Source organism: Monopterus albus, unplaced genomic scaffold (genome assembly GCF_001952655.1).
Source record: "Monopterus albus unplaced genomic scaffold, M_albus_1.0 scaffold43.1, whole genome shotgun sequence".
Classification (NCBI taxonomy): Eukaryota; Metazoa; Chordata; class Actinopteri; order Synbranchiformes; family Synbranchidae; genus Monopterus; species Monopterus albus.
Window position 1 is genome coordinate 1,241,552 of NW_018127923.1, and position 22,845 is coordinate 1,264,396.

Sequence of the window (22,845 nt, forward strand, 5' to 3'; positions counted from 1 at the left end):
AATAACCTGCCTCTGCACAACATGGAAGCTCCTGTCAGGCATCATAGCAGCTAAGATGAGCAGGCACATGGCTCAATACATGAGCAGCGCCCAGAAAGGAATTGGTAGTAACACCAGAGGAGCAAAGCACCAGCTACTGGTTGATAAAGTAGTCACTCGGGACTCCAACCTGTGCACTGCCTGGATTGACTACAAGAAAGCCTATGACTCAATGCCTCACACATAGATCCTGGAATGCTTGGAACTGTACAACATCGACAGGACTCTAAGAGCCTTCATCAAGAACTCAATGGGAATGTAGAAAACAACCCAAGGCCAACTTCAAGCCAATTGCACAAGTCAACATCAAGTGCAGTATCTACTAAGGAGATGCTTGGTCCCCGCTGCTGTTCTGCATGAGGCTGAACCCCCTCAGCCAGATCATCAGCAAGAGTGGTTATGGATGCCGACTATGGAATGGAGCAACCATCAGCCACCTCCTCTCCATGGATGACACCAGGCTGTATGCCAGGAGTGAACGAGACATTGACTCACTGATCCACACCTCTAGGATTTACAGCCAAGACATCGGAATGTCATTCGGACTGGATAAGTGTGGTTGAATTGTAACAAGGAGAGGGAAGGTAGTCAGAACTGAGGGGATTGTACTACCAGAAGGCAACATAGCAGATGCTGAGGACAGCTACAAGGAGCTTGGGATCCCGCAGGCAAGTGGGAACCATGAAGAGCCCGCAAGGAAAGCAGCAACCACCAAGTACCTGCAGAGAGAATAGCAAGTCCTGAGAAGCTGAATGGAAAGAACAAAGTCTGGGCGATTAACACCTATGCCCTGCCAGTCATCAGGTATCCCGCTAAGATGGCCAAAGGAGGAGATAGAGGCCACTGACATCAAGACAAGGAAGCTTCTTACAATGCACAGTGGGTTCCACCCCGAGTCCAGCATTCTGAGACTGTACACTAAGCGGAAGGATGGAGGCCAAGGATTAGTGGGCATCAGAGCCACTATCCAGGATGAAACAACAAAGATCAATGAATACATCAGGAAGATGGCCCCGAGTGATGACATGCTTAGTGAATACCTCAGGCAGCAGAAACCAGAGGAACAAGGGAAGGAAGAGCAGGAACCCTCATGGAAGGACAAACCTCTCAATGGTATGTAAAATAGAAGTGGCTGATATAAAAAAATCCTACCAGTGGCTGGGCAAAGCTGGACTGAAAGACGGCACAGAGACACTAATCTTTGCAGCACAGGAACAGGCTCTAAGTACAAGATCAATAGAGGCAGGGGTCTACCATACCAGACAGGACCCCAGGTGCAGGCTGTGTAAAAATGCCCCTGAGACAATCCAGCACATAACAGCGGGGTGCAAGATGCTAGCAGGCAGGGCATACATGGAACACCATAACCAAGTGGCTGGCATAGTGTACAGAAACATCTGTGCCGAGTACAGGCTGGAAGTCCCAAAGTCAAAATGGGATACACCTCCAAAGGTGGTTGAGAATGACCAAGCTAAGATACAAACTGACAAACTGGTAATGGCCAACCAACCGGACATAGTAGTGGTGGACAAACAGAAGAAGAAGGCCGTAGTCCTATCCCAAGCGATGGCAACATCAGGAAGAAGGAACACGAGAAGCTTGAGAAATACCAAGGGCTGAAAGAAGAGCTAGAAAAGATGTGGAAGGTGAAGGCACAAGTGGTCCCTGTGGTAATGGGAACATTGGGGGCTGGTGCCCCCAAACTGGGAGAGTGTCTCCAACAGATCCCAGGAACAACATCTGAGATTTCTGTCCAGAAGAGTGCTGTCCTAGGAACAGCTAAGATACTGCACAGGACCCTCAAGCTCCCAGGCCTCTGGTAGAAGACCCGAGCTTGAAGGAAGGAATACAAGACCACCCAAAAGTGTGGGGGGGGGGGGATTTTTTTTTATGTATATGTGTTTATGTGTATATACGTATATGTGTGTGTGTGTGTGTGTGCAAGCAACTTGCTGTCAGGCAGCTCATGGGAGCTGGGATGGTGTCTATTCTGTTTTCCATGTAGCTGTCATCTCTTGTACTGGAACAGAAGGGGTAAGATTGCTTACATGGTATCAACCAACCCCCAACACAGACACATGCACACTCCACCTGAATTTCCCCAGCATCCCTTTTCTTGCCACAGGGAGAGGAGGGCATGGATGCAGAATTGGGCCAGTGGTTTGTCTTGATTGCACCATGAAGGGGGATAAGTAAAAATTCAGTCCCAGGACCTGTCCCAGCTCCTAACTGCCCCATATTTCCTTGTCATTGATAGGAACATTGGCAGCTGAATTTCAAAGGTTTAGAGAGACATCAACTCTATTAGTTGTAGCCTACCTGTAGCTAACACGAGCACTTTCTGCAGCAGACCTATGCCACACCAGCATAATGTTAGTTAAAAGTGAGCTTTATTGTAGCTCAGTTCTGTGAGTAAACATACCAGCACACAGCAGTTTGAGAGCTCCAGCTGAATTCTGGGAAGCCGCTGCAGTAACTGTGTTGCCATGCTCGGCAGGCACAAGCCTTGATGTGAACAGTGGCTCAGGGGAGAGAGCTCTCCTCATGGATCTCAACCAGAGTATGCAAATCACACACTCCTTAGCCCCGCCCCTCAGAGTACTCCCCTACATGCCAAAACAGTGACAGAGAAGTGAAACTGAAAGAAAAAACTAAGTTAAAAACATTGACTTTGACAAAAAATCTGAAGATTCTCAGTTTTCCAGAATTATTACTTTCTTTTAATGCCATTTTTTCCAATACAAATGCTTCATTGCCATTTTTTTTCCAGTTAGTTTTGTTTTCAATGCCAAGCTTTATTTTTCAGTGCCAAACACTAACGTCATCAATCTGGCGCCATGTTTATCTACCTGTTTTTCTGACTCGGGCTAGATAGCAAAGTGCTGGCTGCTGCCTGCCTTCCAAGGTTGGGGCACTCAGACCTTGTTTAGACATGGCTAATGCTTTGGATGAATTTGGAGCAGAGGTGGTGTACACTTTTATATCCTGTCTTCCTCTGTAGTGAGGTGTGCATGTAAGACTTGACTGTGGTATAAACACACTTTGCATTACTCTTTGAAGTATAGAAAGTAGAGAAAGTAGAAGTTTTTCAATATTATGCTGCCTTTCAGTTCCTCAAGTATTGCTGATTATTGTTCTTTTCTTTGAACAAAATAAGCAAACATTTTGAAGGCATAACCTGTACATAACATAAAGCATCAAAATAGCAAAACTATGGTCTTTATACAAGGAAAAAATCTGGTAAAACGATAAGTAGACAGTAAGTACTAAATAGTTTTCATATCATATCAAAGTTACAGGCATAGTTCAGTTTATGTTTCTGTATTTTATCCTGTAGTGAGCCTGTGAAAATTAGGAGCTGCACTAGAAAGCGTATGAAGGCACCTTAACCCTTTCAAATTAAAGCTTTTTGGTTTCTTGAACCCCCTCATTTGATGAATGCATAGTGAGGAGTGTTTCAGCAGCCATCACATAGCTGGAAATAGTAACCACCAAAGTCCAAACAGTATCACCATGCAACAAGCAGCATACACATTGACGTTATTGTGTACATTTTTAACCACAGCTAAAACAGGCCATTCCACTGTGCTCATTACAGATAAAAGCCATGCTCTTTTCAAATACAGATAAATTGTCAGGACTTCTTTTCCCCATTGTCTACTGTAATACAGTAGAACTAATTTATAGCTCTGCTCCTCCTGGTTCACCTTTTGTGCTGTGTTTTGCACATTTTTACTGTATATTCCCAGTAGGAGGTGAGACTGAAGCTAAGATGGAAATGTTGCCTGTGTGCTCATCTAACTCTAAATGCAAAGAGCCATGTCAAAGATGCTGAGCTATGGTGAGAGTAAAGAAAGGCACATGCAGTGCCTCCAACACAGAGCAGAGTGAGAACAGGAATGAGTGCGTGAATCTAAAGTGACCACTTTGAATCTGGCCCCATTAGTCAGTTGTATGTCCTTAGTATTGGCAGGTACAGATGTTTGTACCCTTCCACTTGCAAAAGAAAAGCCACAGTTTTCTCTGAAATAAATAACTGACAAGAAACTGACAAATGTAACTGTCAATTGCAATAGAACTTTCTTTTGATTTTTGATGTAGATTATATTAATAATCAGCTAATGAAAATGGAGTGGACAAAAATATCGGGACCCTTGACCCGTTCTTTTGTAGCACATCCTTTGAAGGCACTGCAGTCGAGCTCTTTCTGTAGCTTCTAATGACACTTGTACACTTCTCTCTTCTGTTCACGAGCAGACCGCTCCAGTTCTCTTAGGTTTGATGGGTGCCTTTTCCCATCTGTGAGTTTCAGATTTTTCATGTTTTCACTTTGGCATTATGGCTCATTTTGTTTAGACTGTTGCACAGAAATGGCAATTATATTTATCTCTGATTAAATCTATAACACACTGTATGCAAAAAGAAATGCAGTCTGAATACTGTCTGAAGTGTGTTTGGATAGGATAGGTTTATAATTTCAGAACTGTGTGCTGTACATTGTTACTGAGAGTTGGAGCACTGCGTGTACATGTCTGTGTGTGTGAGAATCTGCATCTTTTCTACCTTCAGGTCCGGTGCAGTCTTAACATTTATTTTGGTTAAACCCTTGACTCCATAATGCCCGAAAATCAGCAGGACAATGTAGCATATGTAATGTCTGCTGCTGTAGGCTGTGTGCCCCTCACCACTTAGTATGATGTATGAAATGGTGAGAGAAATGCATAGGTTTGTCTGATGGTGCTGGAGTTGGTTTCAGATTCGACATGTTAAGAGGAAAATTAAGGGAAACTTAACAATATTAAGCCACTGATTGTTAGACATATTAATTAAATCCTTAATGCTGTTTACCTTTTCCTCAGCCTGTACTTTTTTCTAAAAGCAAAAAATTTGAATTGTGACAATATTGTATTTTTGTTAACGTTAAGTTTCCCATAACTTTCCCCTTTACTGCTAAATTGGAAACTAACTTCAGTGTTTGTCTTTGCTAGTTGCATGTTTAGAGTTGTGGGCACTGTAGTTGTTGCATTAATATAATGGTTGATGAGTCAAAAGAAAAAGGGATTCAGGTTAGGCTGAAGTTAGCCTTTTAACCATGATGTTACTGTATGAGGGAGCATATTCATTAACTGTGTGGTCGCTGGATTTTTAACGATTTCTTAAATGAGGAAATGCTAACAAAACACACACAGTGCGTCTTAGTTTTTCACTGTGAGATGTATCAGGGAAAATTCCTGCACTCACACAGTGGCATGAGTATGTTACTACTGTGGCTACCAGGAGGTTGTGCATGAGTGTAAACATCACTTATACTATACAACTAGATTTTAGGCGATAACTTTGTTGACATTTAACAATCAACACGATATTTGATCTTTTCAGTCCATGCTAAAATCACATATAATCCTGTGGTTGGTCTGCTTTGCTTGCACTCCTCAATTGGACCACATGAAACTGCACTTGAAGCCAGGACAAACCCCACCTGTTTGATGGTCATGGTCTGGTTGTTTTGTCAGTTTGAGTTTAACTGATAACTACATTAAGAAAACCATAGGGACTAGCACACCAGAGATATTTTCAACTGCACCAGAAAGATTAGGTAAGAAGGAACGTGCCAGAAGAAGAGGAGAATAATCAGCAGTGTAATTCAGAGACGGACTGGGGAGAACAGACATGCCAGGCAGCTTTGAGAGTATGAGGGAGTTTGCGAATTGACTGCACCCTGTGCACCTCTATCCTAATGGTCAGGCTGTCACTCATGTGCTTTAGGACCTTCTTGTAAATGTCTGGTTAACCCTTACTCTAACACCTAAACTAAACCTAAGTCTAACATTAACCTTAAAACAGCCCTTTAAAGTTGTGAGGGCAAAATATCCTCATTAACCCCCCCCAAAAAACATTTTTCCAAACAACCATAGAAAACCTCTCTCTCTCTCTCTCTCTCTCTGTAAGTAAACCATCTTTATGCAATCTGGATTCAGACAGGAATGTGCAGAGCTCTTATCTAGCTTTCTTTTTTAGTTTCCATTTCCTTTGCATGACATTTCTTTGTGTGTCAGCTCTGCTAGACCAGCATGCTTTGCTGCAGCCAGCAGCAGCTTCATGCGGGTATGCTCACCAAGGGTGGCCCAAACCATGATGGTGAGTCCACCTTCAGGGTGGTCCACTGTGGCAGAACAGGTTTGATGTTAAAAGTTACTCATAGCTGCATAGTATCACACTGAACGGTAACTCGGTGTAGCTGCCATGGTGTTATGTTAGATTATGTGACACACTGTGGCATACATGTGCACCCACACAAAAAAAAATAATTTCCCTCCTCTTGCGGACACACACAGTCACCCCTCTCTCTCTCTCTCTAGAAATATTGACCATACTTGCACTGTAAGCAGCTCATAAAAATCCCCCCCTGAACTGTGTAAGAGGCTGTTGGGCTGTGGTTGCTCCTCCCAGCCTAGTGCACTGAAGCTGGGGTAAAGGAGCAGCAGCAGCAGGTCCAGCATAGCAGTGCTCACCTCAAAGAGGAATGCCAGACATTTAACAGGGCCTGGTGAGGAGACTTGGCTGGCTGCGGATGTCAACAGGACTGTATTCATGTTTATCCTCGTGTGAGCTTGGTGGGTGTAGAGGGCACCATGTTGAAAAGTACAGGGAAGCCTTCTGAATGGCTGTAAGCAGCTTATCACTTAACTTTCCAGAACATACAAAGTTTGAGAAAGTCACATCAGTGATGAAAGAAGGAAGCACATAGATCTGATATCCATAATGGATCACTGATTATTATGTTTGGTTGTGGAAAGATCTTATTATTGGTTTGTGGAGCTTTCTAGAAAATGAGTTTTGGTGGTGTTGAGTGAATCAGTAGCAAGAGTTGGTAAAAAATTTTTTGGTGAACCAATTTGTTTATAAATAGTTTTGTTTGGTTAAGCCCTCGTTTTCTGAATCTCAGCTCAGGGAGAACCCTGGGCTTATAGATTCATGGCTTGTCAAAATGTTGGAGCGCTATTCTGGCTGCAGTTCTGCTTTTTAGCATCAGCAAGATTATGTATTTTAATCACATGATGTGTAGTATTGATGAAACTCATTTACTTTTGCACTGGTTAAAAAAAAAAAAAAAAAATAAAAGACCTCCAGCAGTGTTCCTCCAACTGTACAGCTTCCCTCTCACCTCTGTATGTTGTGCAACAAGCTTGGCTCCATAAACACACACCCTAATGTTTTATTAAGACAGCTATGGAAAAGCAGCACTGCCTGCATTGGACCACAGAGAGGCTCTTTGTGTGGTGGTGTGCTTGACACACACACACAGCATTCACGGGGGAGTAGACAACACAGTAGTCACACTAACATCTCCCCTTTTTTTTCTCAGCGCTGCCCTTGTTATTCCCCAGACAGGCACAGAAAAGAGCCTTTATTTATGCGTTTGCGTGCAGGTCTGGCCCACCGCTCCATGACAGCATGCTGTCGTCTGCTGCCCTTCCTTCAAGAGCACAGTCCTGGTTACAGACAGGCTGCAACAGCTAGCACTTGAACTACTTCTCAGTAAAATAACAGTGTTGTAAGGAATAGAGGATTACTACACTGGTTTCTAGAGAGAGGGGTGCACTGTTTGAGTTCTTGGAGGTGAGTAGCATGTCAGTCGGAAATTACTTTTCAGAATAGTTGTTCAGTGCTTTAGAGGAGCAGTGGTGGCCAAGTATTTACTGAGCATAATTTCATAACAGCTCTGCTCATCTTTTTTTCAGAGCCTGAATGTGTCCACTTCAGTTTTTATTGACAAGGTAAAGACAAAAGTATTATTGTGCAACAATAATGATAGATAATATAATAATTAATCAAATGTGTGAGATTGTCACCACAAATGTATTATTTGCACTTAAAATCACATCTTCTTGTTGCCTGGTGTAGGCATAATTATTGTCAGTAACTAATTATATATAACATTTGAAAACCTTGTCAGCTGTGCACCTGTGCACTAAAAGTTTTCTTCCAAGAGATTATAATCATTCAATCTAAAAAAGAAAATGCATAATAAAGTAATAAACACGACATTGACCTGAAGCATACAGCCAAGACTCAGTCTCAGAGTGGCCCAGCTGAAGCCCAGATATGAAGGTGGCAGCTCTCAGACACTTCCCATCCAGTCTAGAGCTTGATAGGATCTCAGGGAAGAATGGGATGAACTGGCCAAATCCAGGTGTAGGTGAATACTTCCTGAAGCCACTGTATACTGTAGATAATTTTTAATAATGGCCAAGTTAATAAACATGGCAGTCTCCCCCAAAACTTTGTGAAGCTCTGTGAACATAAAGCTTCACTTAACACATGATAACAGTGTTGATTTCCACCTCTCCTTTGAGAGTGTCGTAGTCCTTCCTCCCTTTTTCTCTCATGACCCCCCCAGCTGTTTTTGGTGTCTATTTGTTTTTCTCACATTTGCAACTTCGACCCCATAAGTTGCCTCACCACTCTCTCTCTCTGCAACTATCGTTAAGTGCTTATTGTCTCTCCATGACTTGCTTGCAGTTTTTTTTTTTTTTTTTTGCTCCATCCCCCAATCCTCAATACCTTTCAAGCAGGCACCCTTCTCTGTACACAGGTAGCAGTTGTAATATGTGTGAAAAGCCCTGTTGTCCCCTTTCAGTGAATGGTCAGTGATCTCACACTGAAAGATATTTAGTTAGTATGGACATTAGTCAATAACCGTTGTAGATCACCAAGCTTCAAATTAGAGTGGAATTAGGCTCTGAATAGTCTGTTAGCTTTCTTGATTAAACTTATGGTTAAAGAAAGTTGTGCATTTGTAGTCCTACATTTTGCTGGATCTGGGTGTTTGATGTTTGGGCTACGGTTATGGCATAAAAAATGGTGGTCAGCTGATAATTTAGTAACCAGATAGATGTCTGCAGATTGCTTACTTTTTGTCCAGAGCAGTTAGTAGCCCCAATATTGGGGGCTTGCAGTGGTGCACCATGTAGACGTGCACAATGCGTGCACAGTGTCTGCAGTTCAAGTCCGGCCACTGACCTTTGTCACAGGCCTTTCTTCATGTTCTACCTCCCATTTCTTCTTCCTGCCTCTTACAAAAACACCTCTATTCAGTTTCAAATGACATGAAACAGTTGCTTAAATCTGTATTGTAAATGTCTGTTAGTTCTGGGATGGAAGAATGCTCTGTTATCAGAACCTCAGCCATGACCTGATGACAGAGTGCAGAAGACCAGAATTTCCAAGCATCTTTGAGCCAACAGCTTTTTGTGTATTTGTTTGTGTCTGCACTTTAAATATTAATGGCACAGACACAAGCTGTATACTGAATGATAAAAGGAGAGTCTCAGGTGTCTGGAGATTGATTCCAGTGCACAGTACCTGAAACAGACAAAACAAAGAAATGTATGCGCTAAAGAGTGACTGATTCAGTCATGGCATCAGTCTGCTACTTAGCAGCAGTCAACGGGTAATTGTCAAACTGAAATCTCCTTACTGCAGAACAACATTAGACGATGACCAAACCACAGAATAGGTTGGAGTAGTAAAAATGGACCAGCCTGTTCTTTATTTGACCTCACTCTCTTTATCTGTTTATCCATTTTGCCCAACATTATGCTGCTTGCATTTGTGGCGTCAAGCCTGGTTTTGTTTAAAGAGCCCATGACATGCTTTTTCTTGTTTTCTGACTTGCAGTGAGGAACAGAACTATTTGAACACCCTGCGATTTTGCAAGTTCTCCCACTTAGAAATCATGGAGGGGTCTGAAATTCACATTGTAGGTGCATTCCCACTCTGAGAGACAGAATTAAAAAAAAAATTTCAGGAAATCACATTGTATGATTTTTAAAGAATTTATTTGTCTTGCAGAGCTGAACATAAGTATTTGAACACCTGAGAAAATCAGTGTTAATATTTGGTACAGAAACCTTTGTTTGCAATTACAGAGGTCAAACGTTTCCTGTAGTTCTTGACCAGGTTTGCACACACTGCAACAGGGATTTTGGCCCACTCCTCCACACAGATCTCCTCTAGATCTGTCAGGTTTCGGGGCTGTCGCTGAGCAACGCGGAGTTTAAGCTCCCTCCAAAGATGTTCTATTGGATTGAGGTCTGGAGACTGGCTAGGCCACTCCAGAGGGAAGGAGGTTGTTGCTCAAAATCTCACAATAAATGGCCTCATTCATCCTCTCCTTAATACAGTGCAGACGTCCTGTCCCCTTCGCAGAAAAGCACCCCCAAAGCATGATGTTACCACCCCCATGCTTCACAGTAGGGATGGTGTTCTTGGGATGCAACTCATCCTTCTTTTTCCTCCAAACACGATGAGTGAAGTTTAGACCAAAAAGTTCTACTTTGGTCTCATCTGACCACATGACTTTCACCGATGCCTCCTCTGGATCATCCAGATGGTCTTTGGCAAACTTCAGACGGGCTTGGACATGTGATGACTTGAGCAGGGGAACCTTCCGTGCAATGCATGATTTGAAACCATGACGGCGTAGTGTTCTACCGACAGTGACCTTTGAAACTGTGGTCCCAGCCCCCCTCATGTCATTGGCCAGGTCCTCCCTTGTAGTTCTGGGCTGATTCCTCACCTTTCTTATAATCAGTGATACCCCACGAGGTGAGATCTTGCATGGTGCCGCAGTCCGAGGGAGACTGACAGTTGTCTTTAGCCTCTTCCATTTTCTAACAATTGCTCCAACAGTTGATCTATTTTCACCAAGCTGCTTGGCAATTGCCCCGTAGCCCTTTCCAGCCTTGTGGAGGTCCACAATTTTGTCTCTGGTGTCTTTTGACAGCTCTTTGGTCTTGCCCATGGTAGTAGTTGGCGTCTGACTGACTGTGGGGTGGACAGGTGTCTTTAAAGAGCTCAGACAGGTGCTACTAATTTAGATTAATGAGTGGAGTAGAGGTGGACTTTTTCAAGGCACAGTAACAGGTCTTTGAGAGCCAGAATTCTTGCTGTTTCTCAGGTTCAGACCCCTCCATGATTTCTAAGTGGGAGAAATTGCAAAATCGCAGGGTGTTCAAATACATCTGTTCCTCACTGTATCTACAATGTTACAACGCTGAATTATCATCTTAGATGTGACCTAAAGCTCAAAAAATGAGGTGTATGTATGTTCTAGAGACTTTTTTTCCCTAACAAAATTAAATATTATGTGATAGTTTAAGGATTTACTTGAATGGGCATTATCTTCAGGCCGTTGCATGCTCATGCGAGCTTGCTTGACATCCACCAGTGACTGTAAAAGCGCAATTTTTTGAGTGGACCGGTTTTGTGGATATATTTTACCTCCTGCTGCTGCACTGTGACCAGAGGATGTGGAAGAAAAATACAGGGCCTGAGGTCACTGCTTGTCTGGGAATGTTCCTGTACAGAGACTCACTGTTTTACCTGACCGGGTCTGTACTTGGGTGTAGTGGTGCTATGAGCTAAATGTTAACATCAGTATATTTATACCTTCTGACAAAGCTGACATGTTTAATAGGTGTAATGTTTGCCTTGATCCCCATTTTAGTTTAGCTGCCCAGCATTTGCTAGTTTGCACAAAGTACAGCGGAGGCTAGTGGTTTTGCAGAGATTTGGTCAATAATCAAAAACTTGGACACACAAAATTTTGATCTGTTTTTTTTTTGCTAGAGGAAAAGTCACAAGATCGCCAGAGTACTACAACTCATAAATGTTCAAATTTTGTGCCAATTCTTCGAGTAGATATTGAGTTATCTCACAGGATAATTGAAAACTCTGGCCTTTGAGTGGGGACATGAGAAAAAGTTAGTATCATTGAAGTCAGGTTAATATATTCGCTGGGTACCACAGGCATTTAATTCACAGGCATCTAATACCTAATGTCGTGGCAGTCCGTCCAATAGATTTCATGATACGTCAGTAAAAGCTGGAAATGTGAGTGAGCATGCTGGTGGGAAAGTCCAGAAGGATGGTCAGGTGATCACCACAGTTTCATCCTCTGGGTGCAATATATATCTGTACAACATGTTTGCGTGATTTTGTTACTGGTATCCAGAGACAGTGTACCAGATTAGGAGAGAACTGGCTCAGTGGTCTTGGGGGAGTTAACAGTTTTCCGTAAAACTGAAACAGCTAGGAATTAGGCTAAACTGAATAGCTCTTTCAGTAAAACTATGACAGTGGGTGAAAAAGGATGAGGTGCAAAAGTTTGGATTAGTATTTGTAGTGTCTCCTGACTAGCTGACAGCTCCTGAGATCCACACATAGGAAGAGACAGGAAAGTGAAGTCTTAAATTAGCTTTTACTGGGGGATACTTTCTTTCTTTCTTTTGCTAGGAAACTTAACCAACCTCACTTCTGCACTACTGGTTCAGTTCTCAGAGTCAGCATTGTGCTGCCGGCATGAAATCCTGTACTGCAAACCCAAGTAGTATTAACAAGCTGTCAAGGCCTGAGGGTGCTGTGTGTGTCTGCTTCCCCTCTCTTGTGACTCTTGTCATAAATATTGAGCAGCTACTGGCTGGGGTGGGGTTTAGTACAGCAGGGAGAAAGCACTTCTGTATACATTTTTACTTGATTTATCCAAATTTGTGCTAAATCTTGATTAATGCAGCCTAAATGTCCTGTCAACTAGAAGCATGACTGTTTCTTATTTAGCAGCAGAAAATAGATGATTGAATTAGGCAGCATGCCTTTCAGCACAGCTTTCTGCAAACATGCTAGTTATCCTAGAATGATGGTTGGATTAAACATTCTCTTTGTGGTCTAGGAGGTGACTCAGACAGTATGCACATTAGCTTAGCACATGGATAGCATGCTAATTATCTTAGTGGGCTAGGTAGGAACATAGAAGTGGATGTTTTTGCTAAGATTAGGTAACTGAGGGTGTCTGCTTGACTGTTGCTTGGTGAGTTGAACAGCCTTCTGCTGATGGTAGCAAACTGGTTGGTTGTAGTCAGTGAACATGCTGGCAGTTATTGGTCCTTGAGTGAACTTTACCTGTTATGGATGTTGTATTGAGTGTATGGGTGCTGGTGAACAGAAGGGTGGTTCAGGGTTGCTGGAACACACTAACCCCTTTTACACTGTCCATTTAAAGCAGTAGGTCTGTGCCAGTTTCCACTATGCTATGTTGTATAAACGGCACCTGTATTTGGCCTTTGAAAACGGCACCACCAGAATGGGGCGTTGTGGGCAGATGTGTGAATTTTTGATGGAACTGTTGTTTCTGTGACTATAGGATAATGTTAGTAATAATGTTATTTTTTGTTCAAACTGTTTCTGAGAGGCATTGGCTTATTCATTTAGGAAGATTAATTTAGTTTGTGGTAGTGCTGAACTATACTGCACAGAGAAAGGTTTTTGTTGTTTAGGCTAGCCTCTGTAAATGGACTTTAGTTTTACACTGGTGTACTTCATAAACTGGCAAATGATCAGCTGCTTTTTGTGACCAAATTTATTTAAGTGTGACTTTTTTTGAAGGCCGCTTTGGGTGCAAATGCAAAATAAACAGGTTATGCATGAACGACTGCTCTCACTGTAGAAATGTGGACAGATGTAACAATCTCTGTGATACTGTCATCTCAACATTTTTCTGCAGGACTGTCACTTGCCTGTCTCACGAAGCAGACGCTTCCAGTCTGTCAGATGTGTTGATCTACGATGACTCCGACGCATGTGTCTTTTTTTTAATGTTTTGAGTTTACTTTTTCCATTGGTACATTTGTATATGATGTATATAGTGTATGATCACTACAAATAGATGCTTAAATCAGGTAGATCACCTGTTAGCCTATTTATGCATTGGGCGCTTTTTTACTCGACTCTGTTCTTATGGCTCCAGGTGTCACTGCTGTCAGTGAGGACCGTGCTGTCCTTCTGCTCACAGACAGCTGTTCTGATCAGAGATGCTGCATGGAGGCCAGAGTCAGTTTGAACTGAAGAGATGAAACACTTATAGGTTGTGCATACATGCCTTTCACATCTAGTGAAGTCCCAGTTTGAAGTTGGTATTGGCTGAAACCCACCATCAGTTCCTTCTTTAAAGAGCCCATGCCATGCTTTTCCTTGTTTTCTGACTTATCTACAATGTTTCAACTGTGAATTATCATCTTAGACGTGGCCTAAAGCTCAAAAAATGAGGTGTACGTATGTTCTAGTACTTCTCTGCAGAAGCAACTCAGTTTATACACATGTGAAACTCTCACTGGAGAGACTTTTTTCTGCCAAAATAAAGTATTTAGTGATAGTTTAAGGATTTCTTTGAATTGCTATAATCTTGAGGCCGTTGCACGTTCATGTTAGTTTTTCCTGAGATCCACCGGTGCCCCCACCATATTTGGCAAAATTTTATATTGACTTGTTTATGTATTTTTTCAATAAAGCTTTAAAAAAAAAAAAAACATCCACCGGTGCCTTTGTAAAAGCATAGTTCATTTGGCTGCGTCTGGTTTTGAGGATATATTTTACCTCCTGCTGCTGCACTGTGACCAGAGGATGTGGAGAAAACTACAGGGTCTGAGGTTGCTGCTTGTCTGGAAATGTTCCTGTACAGGGACTCACTGTTTTACCTGACTGGGTCTAACCTACAAGCAGCTGGCCTGTGAAGCCCCCACAGTGGTGAATGATCAGCCAGGAGGCTATGACAACAGGCTTTTAATTTCACTGTAACTGTTTGGAATAGGTAGGAAGACTTTTCCTTTATACTTGGCGAGGTGACCCTTTGTAGGAAATAGTTTGTTTGTTGCATCTACATGTCAGCAATTACATGCCTGGCATTTAGGGCTGATTCCTGACTTTGAAAGTCTTCATGCCAGTGTGCAGTACATGAATAGAAGCATCCATCTGAATAATTTAGTCTAATGTTGTTGTACTCTAATGTGTACATAGTTCTCTTCACCATAATCAGCATGTAAAAACACAGCCTATAATTTGCCTTTGAAGCCATTGCCCTGTGAAAAAAACAAATGCGCACCAACAGACGTGTGCGTGTGTACACACACACACACACACACACACACACTTTCATATTCCACTTCACCCTTCCAGGCAAATTAGTGCTAGATATTAACTTTGTACTGCTTGTGAGTGGGATTCCACTGATATATTCCACTAATAGAAATTAATAAATGAGATGATGAAGAGCAAACAACTGCAGAGCAGTCTCAAACACGAACAGCATGTGGGCACAAGATGGCTGACAGTATGGAAATTCAGTGTGCCCACCCAAGCCTGGAGCCACGTATCTGTCTGTAACTGGTCTGAGATCTGCTATGGGCAGGACCATAGCTGGCGGGACAGAGCAGACCAGTGTCAAAGGTTGTGTTTAGGTAATTTGCCTGAGGATAACTGCTGTCATGCCTACTGCAGCTCCTAGTGGAGCAGCAGGGCTGTTCACTGCAATGGCTGTGCTGATTTTTACTCCAATACTTGGCTGTGAAGGATTCAGGTGTTAATCTGCTCAATGCCTCCAGCTGAAGCTGGAACAATGAATGTTAAAATTGTTTTATTGGTGGCATGTATCAATATGATGTGTCTACCCTGCCTCTTTTCACTTTTATGGTTTACATATGACAACAAGACTTTACTTCTGTCTAATGACCTGCTCACATGGTAAAGTGGCTCTTCTTGCTGGCTGCTGTGGGAATAGTCATCTTTGAACTCTCAGGCCTGATGAGGCACTCGGGCCCTTAAGCAGTTAAATGCAGTGTGCTAAGTTGGTAATGATAGTGTGTGTGGGTCATTTTGTGTGTCCCCACCCTTCTATTCTGCAGCAGTGGGAACATCCCATTGAACGGCTGTAATCCAAAGTGACAATGGAATTATATACTGGGAGTCAGCACAAACACACACATGCACACACTACTTTATGCTTTGTTTTACCCAGAGGCTTTACTGCATTAGTGTACACTCTGCACCTGCAGCTATGATCAGCACATCCAGCACTGAACACAGACACAGCCATGTACAGTGTGTTCTCTAAAGTGAGAACTTTGTCAGGATTAAAGGCAGGCATACAGAGAATGTATTCAGTGTTGCTCTGAAGATTATCTTGACCTGCCTCCTCCCTCTTTCGCTTTCTCTTTCTTTCTCTTTTGGAGCTGTTTCTTAGTGTGGTATAGATGAAGGCACTGCCAACACTCTTGTTACTAAATAATATAAACGTGGAAGACACGACATTATTTATCCTGAAGCACTATTGCTCCACTGCCTGTGTGCCTTCAGACATTATTACCTGCCCCACTGTAGATGCTTTATGCTGTGTATGGTACCGGCCGCCACCTGCCTGCAACTGAGTTACGATCCAGATAAACTCGGCTGACTTTTATAGCTTCCTGCCTGGCAGCTGGGGCTGTTTGTTTATGATAACCTTGATGCCTCCCTACTTGCTTTCATTTATGCCCCTTAACATCTAATTCCACCACACACATGCCCCTTTATCATGTTGACATGCACTCAGAGTACAGTAGCAGTGTGACTGGAACTGTTGCTCATTTCCTACATGATTTGTTTTTTTCCTTTTTCTTTGTTTGCTCTAGACAATATTTTGATATTACTGTCAACTAAAAAGAAGGAATTAGTTTTAACCGTAATTTGTACCATGTTGACACAGTGTCATGGTGTTAAAACATTTTTTCCATTTTATTTGACAGATCATATAGCTGGTTTAAGATCTTGGCTTTGTCTATTAACTAGAATGGGTGGTAACTGATAGAAGGCAGATCCCAGTGTAATCAAAGAGTTAGAGCTGAGCAATTAATAGTTCCAATAAGTTCCAATTTGAGGAGGAAATTGTAAAAATCAGAAGAAAAAAAGGTTAAAGTAACCTCCTATCTTATATTGGTTGTGTCATTCCTGAATAAGAGGCTCAAAGAATGTAAAGACCAAAAAACACAACTGTGAAATTCTAGTTGTGCTGTTTCATTTGTATGTCTTTATTGGACAGTTAATTTAGACTATTTTTATGTTTAAATGGTTAAAGGTATAAAAATGGAAAGATTAATGTTAATATTGACCAGTCATTACTTGAATTTTGGAATAGTTGTCATTACTATAGTGTTCAGTAGTGTTCTTAATTGTGTACTTTGGCTTTAAGAAAGTCACGCTACTTCCCGGTTTAGTTTTGTTTGGGAAAAGATTCTGAAGGGTTTTGGAAGCGCACGGTTTTCTTACCGTACGTCCGTAACATGTTTCTTTTTGAACAGTATTCACTTCTACGTATGCTATATAATGTGGAATGTTATGTTCATCTTTTGACCAGCTAAAATAAACCAAGATATTACACAGGGTTATTCAAAAAGAATGAACTGATTTCATTACGCAATATTTTATTAAGGAAAAGTAATAGAAAAACTCCAGCCAAGTCAAGTATTCTACTCACAATCAACTTTTATTTCCTGTCTTACAAGTGTTCAATGTGGCCACAACAACAGCGATCAACTCAGTGGATCGTGATATGCTAATATGCGCCTGGGAGGAATTCTCTTATCGCATTGATGTTGCCCGTGCTGCAGGTGGTGGCCACATTGAACACTTGTAAGACAGGAAATAAAAGTTGATTGTGAGTAGAATACTTGTGACTTGGCTGGAGTTTTGTATTACTTTTCCTTAATATTGCGTAATGAAATCTGTTCATTCTTTTTGAATAACCCTGTATTATACCTGCAATCGTTGTGGAAGTGGACTTTTATGTGGCTCGCTGAAGTGAATATGATGCTGGAAGAGTAAAAGACGTGCACGGAGAGATTAAGATACGTTTGCTATCATCCTTAGAAAATTCAACCTCCACAAAGAATATCAATAAATCTTAGCAAATGACTGAATTAGAGGTCTGTAGTTTTTTTTCTGTACCATTTTGAATGAAAGTCTCTGAACCTTCGATATTTGTTAACACTGTCATAAAAAGTTGACATGAAAAAAGGAACTAAAATCTTTTGACCCAGTGAACAGAGCAACACTGACCGATGATGATGAGGAAAGGGGGAACGCATGCACATGTACAGTCCAAACCATTGAGTTCCAAACATAGAGGTGATCCCTGAGAACCGGATATCCACCCACCTTCCTATCCAGTGTGATTTCTCCTGGGTCATAAAGTTTAACTGCTGTGGCAGCTTCCTTTAGCCACCCAGCTCTTCTGACCACTGAAACATGTCCTAGCTTTGGGTCATTGTCCTGCTGTAAGACCCAGCTTTCTGACACTGGGCCCTATATTGTGTCCCAGAATTTACTGGTAGTCTTCAGATTTCATAATGCCATACACACAGTCAAGACATCCAGGGCCTGAAGCAGCAAAGCAACCCCAAAACATCAGTGAACCTCCACAGTATTTGACTGTAGGGATCATGCTCTTTTCTTTGAAGGCCTCGTTTCATTTTCTGTAAACAGCCAAAAGGATGTGCTCGACCAAAGAGCTCTATATTAGTCTCATATATCCACAGGACAATCTCCCAGAAGGATTGTGGCTTCCTCAGTTAAGTTTTGGCAAATCGCCGTCTGGCTATTTTTTATTGCTCTGTGTCAGCAGTGGGTCCCCCTGGGTCTCCTATCATGGTGTCTTTTGTCATTCAGATGGTGATGGATAGTGTGAGCTGACACTGTTACACCCTGTGGCTGCAGGTCAGTTTGGATTTGTTTGGAAGTTGATCGAAGTTCTTTATCCACTATTCAAACAATCCTTCATTACAATCTGTCATCTGTTTTTCTATTTCGTCCATGTCCAGGGAGATTAGCTACAGTGCCATGGGCTGTAAACTTCTTGACAATGTTGTGCACAGTGGACACAGGAACAGCCAGATCTCTGGAGATGGACTTGGAGCCCTGAGATTGTCCAGGCTTTTCCACTATTGTGGTTTTCAGATCCTCAGGCAGTTCTTTGCTCTTCTTTTTTTTCTCTATGCTCAGTGTGGTCAATCAACTTTTCTCCATTTTAACTGGTTGCAAGTGTGATTTCTATGTTGCCAGCACCTGTTGACTGCTACAGGTGAGTTTCATTACAAATTAAAGCAGCATCAAATGCTTGAAATACAACTGTTTCTGATGATTTTGAAAAGGTGTCAATAATTGTGTACAGTCCATTTTTGCAGTTCTGTGTGGAATGGATCACATTTGGCTTTTTTCTCTTCTCTGTTGTGTTGTTCCAATGCAAATAGAAGAAATAAACATGAGAATACCTAAGAATCGGTGATTGCAACAATTTTCTGGGAGAAGTGGTGCGTTATTCTGACAGAAATGCAGAGGTGCCAATATTTTTGTCCATGACTATACATTTCTGGAAGGATGTTTTCCGGAAGAGAGTACTTGGCAAAGATACCCTTCCTTCTCCCACAGCTCTCTCTCTCTGTCACACTTGTCATCTGAGGAAGAATGTGTTACTTCACATGGGCAGCAATTGTTGGGGATTTCTCTATACATAATTTGTCAGACATCCAGCCCTCACTGCAGTGACTGATAGAGAATTCACACAGTACAGTAATTAGTTACATCTGTGCATGCTTATGAGAAAAAAAAGAGTTATTTAGAAGTAAAGAGAAAATTTGTCAACTTTTTTGAAGGAGAAAAAGATTTACAGCATGTCTGCAGTATGGTTTTATTTTCATGCTCGGATTTGTTTTTTTTATATAGCAACATAAGTAATGGAAATTTCCAACTTTACTATAAACAGCTGTAGATCCACTGTGCAGCTCCAGTAGCAATGTTTACAGCATAGAGCAGGCTGGCTGGTACGGCCGACACTGACTGAGTCTGTTATTAATAGCTGCTATAAATGGCGCGAGAAACTGTCGCAGATGACCAGTACAGTCAAACCAGAGTCACACTAGTGTAACACTGAAAGATGACTGACTGCTGTGGTTTTTTTAAATAAAGTTATGGGTCAGTAATTGTGTTACTGATCAGAAGAAGATGGTTACACTCAGTAGTGCAGCTTGGCCCTGAGGGAACAGATGTGTTGCCCAGCTGCTTTGAGGCACCGAAGTGTGTTTGTATAAAACCGAATAATATGAGAGCTTGTATCTGAAATGTTTATGTGAATAATCCTGAATGTCATCACTCTCTTAGAAGTCACTGTTTACAGTGTTGAACAGGGAATGTTACTGTGGGCCTTCAGAGTTCCAAAAGTTAAGTCTTGCTGATTTTATGCACTGATAATGTTAAGTGACTGACAGGTCGAATCATCATCAATAGATGCTTGATAAAAAGTCAACTACATTTATCCAAGGGCCAGGATTTTTCTCAGCAGACACCGTGGGGGCCAGACCTTCAAATATGAAAATATTTGGGCCTGATTACCGTCATGTTATTTTTACTGCTGTATCAGTGTGAACTTACACCTGTAGGCTAGCTTAAAGGTTAAAATGTTAAAAGAGCGCATGTGAAAAAATAAAACATTATTGCATGAATACAGCACAGTGGGTAAAGTCAGTCTGACCTCACTGTGCACTCACTGTTAAGGTATCGTTTCCTCAAACAATTCAGTTTCACAAAGACATAACCTTTGCTGCTAGCATAGGGATAAACTTGTATCTACTTGTATGTACATGTAATTCATGACTGTTTGATCCTGACATAAGCAGCTGTGGGTGTAGTTAGACAAAGTGGGCGATGCATTTACAGTTTGGGTGCTCCCTTGGGCTGCAGTCCATTTCTGGTGGATGATCAGTTTTGGTATAACATCATAAACACAGTGATTTCAAAATAATACAATAAAAATATAATAGTAAACACCCCGAGACCCCCTTTATTTCTCACAGTTCCTAAAACCAACCCTGGTCTGCTGCTGTTCAGTGTACAGCCATTGAAGCAAGCACAGCTTTGTGAGTGAGGTGGCCTGCACCTGACTCCTGCATCAGGTTGTGTAGGCTGCTCGCTAATAATAAACTGACAGATGGATTTAGTACATCATTAGAACCCACACACATATTTGGAGTCAGTAAATCATTCTTAATGAAATGATTTTCAGCTGTTTGGGGGTTTTGGAAGAAAAATATTCTAGATATTCTAAATACCAGAACAAATACTTTCCTCCTCATATTTTCTCATCTCATTAATGTATTGTGGGGTGGATGGAAAGCTTTGGCAGGCTGGGTGTGGCCCACAGGCCTGCCAGTTGATGATTCATAACATACAGCTGGGTCCTGTCTGAAACCAGTCTGAAGCCTGTGTGCTCTGATTTGTTCTGTCTCTGAGAATCCACAGGGACAGTAGTGAACATTTGCAGTGTGTCTGTGTAGTAGCCTTAATGGTTTTCACAGCTTGTACATCACAGCAGTAACAGCTCTGTTGTGTAGAAGCTGGAGAAGGACGCTTACAGCCAGTTATGTAAACACATTGTTGATTTATAGGCAGTGTATGATTGCCAGATGGTGGTGTTCACTCAAGGCCTCATTGAGTCCCAGTGTGTTTCTGTGGACATTTTGGTGAGTGTTTATGTTTTTTTAGTGTACAGAGGAGGGCTTCTCATTATAGACGTGTGTGGTCGCACACGTTTGACTGTTTATGCTGCCAATTATGTCACTAATTAGAAACCTGCTTTATTTCCCCTCCTAGTCAGTCTGCAAACGAGTGGGTGTTTGATAGGAAATTGTTGGTAGGCACTGTAATTAATGGCATTCTCATCCTCCTCTCTTCTGTCTCTTATTTAATATCATTAGTCACATTCCGTCAGTTCTCAGGGAGCACTGATGCTTGAAAGTACTTGTTTGTGGCCATTTCCCTGGTCGCTTCCACCCCCTCTTCGTTTCCATCCCATCCTCCTTTCACCATTGTCTTCCTGTAACCTCTTTTCTGTCTATTTATGTCACTCTGCCAGCCTTTTCACTTCAAATATGCTCTGTTCCCCTTCCCTGTCCTTGTCCTTTTCTGTTTCCTCCACAGTATAGGATAGCTGAATTGAAAATGAATGAAAGGCTGGATTCAGTGAAGCGGATGATGGCTCAATTGAATGTGCCTTTCAGGAATGCTCCTTGTGTTATGGAGTCTTGGCTTCAGTCCAGTCCATTTGTGGTGGGTTGAGGGTTGGTGCTGTGGTCTCTCCTATAGTGATTCTACCCTGCTGGTCTTATCCATCTGCTGCAGGCCCCACAACTACCTGTCAACTTCAGTGTATCAGTGCAAGATGAGAAATACATTTACACTTAATCTCTCCTTGTGAACAAAGTCCAACTTCCCAGATCACCATTACCCAAAACACAGTCTAATGGATAACTGACGCCAGAGAAAGTTCAACTTTTTTGGATGTCCAATGCACAGGCTGTTGCAGTTTCATCGCTCTGTTGAAGCCATCCTCCCATGATGCATCAGTCTTTCAATGCTATGCCTTCTTCAGGGTAATACAGTGAGTCATTTGAATAACTGAAAGGATATTTGAGTACCACCTTAAACTTCTTAAGGTAAAGGAGAAGAGCTTGGTCATTGAACATATCCACCTTTGAAGGACCAACACCAGTCACCACCTTCAACCCACCATACCATAATAATCAAATGATACTGGGGTTTTAAGGCCTATACCAATATCAATATCAGAGTATATCAATTTTGATGACATATTAAATATTTTTTTCTTTTACATAAGCATCTAAATGAAACTGTTTTTGTCAGTGGTCCTTTAAATTTATTTTTTAAAGAATTGAGCACCCTTAGAGATAGGGTGAGGAGCTCGGTCACCCGGGAGGAGCTCAGAGTAGAACTGCTGCTCCTCCACATTGAGAGGAGTCAGCTGAGGTGGCTCGGGCATCTGTTTCGGATGCCTTCTGGGCGCCTTCCTAGGGAGGTGTTCCGGGCATGTCCCACCGGGAGGAGGCCCCGGGGAAGACCCAGGACACGCTGGAGGGACTATGTCTCTCG

At 42.0% G+C, this 22,845-nt stretch overlaps 1 protein-coding gene across 3 annotated transcripts in view; it reads left to right on the plus strand.

Moving 5' to 3' along the window:
* The window catches only part of plxnb1b (plexin b1b), a 142,204-nt gene that overhangs the window by 56,258 nt on the left and 63,101 nt on the right, over positions 1–22,845 (plus strand). Inside the window, exon 1 of one of the 3 annotated variants that reach the window (XM_020599874.1) lies at positions 21,293–21,419. The exons of the other annotated variants lie outside the window; for them this stretch is intronic. The gene's annotated coding sequence lies outside the window, so the exon portion shown is untranslated. Of the gene's footprint in view, positions 1–21,292; positions 21,420–22,845 lie in introns of those variants that run through there. 3 annotated transcript variants of the gene reach the window in all.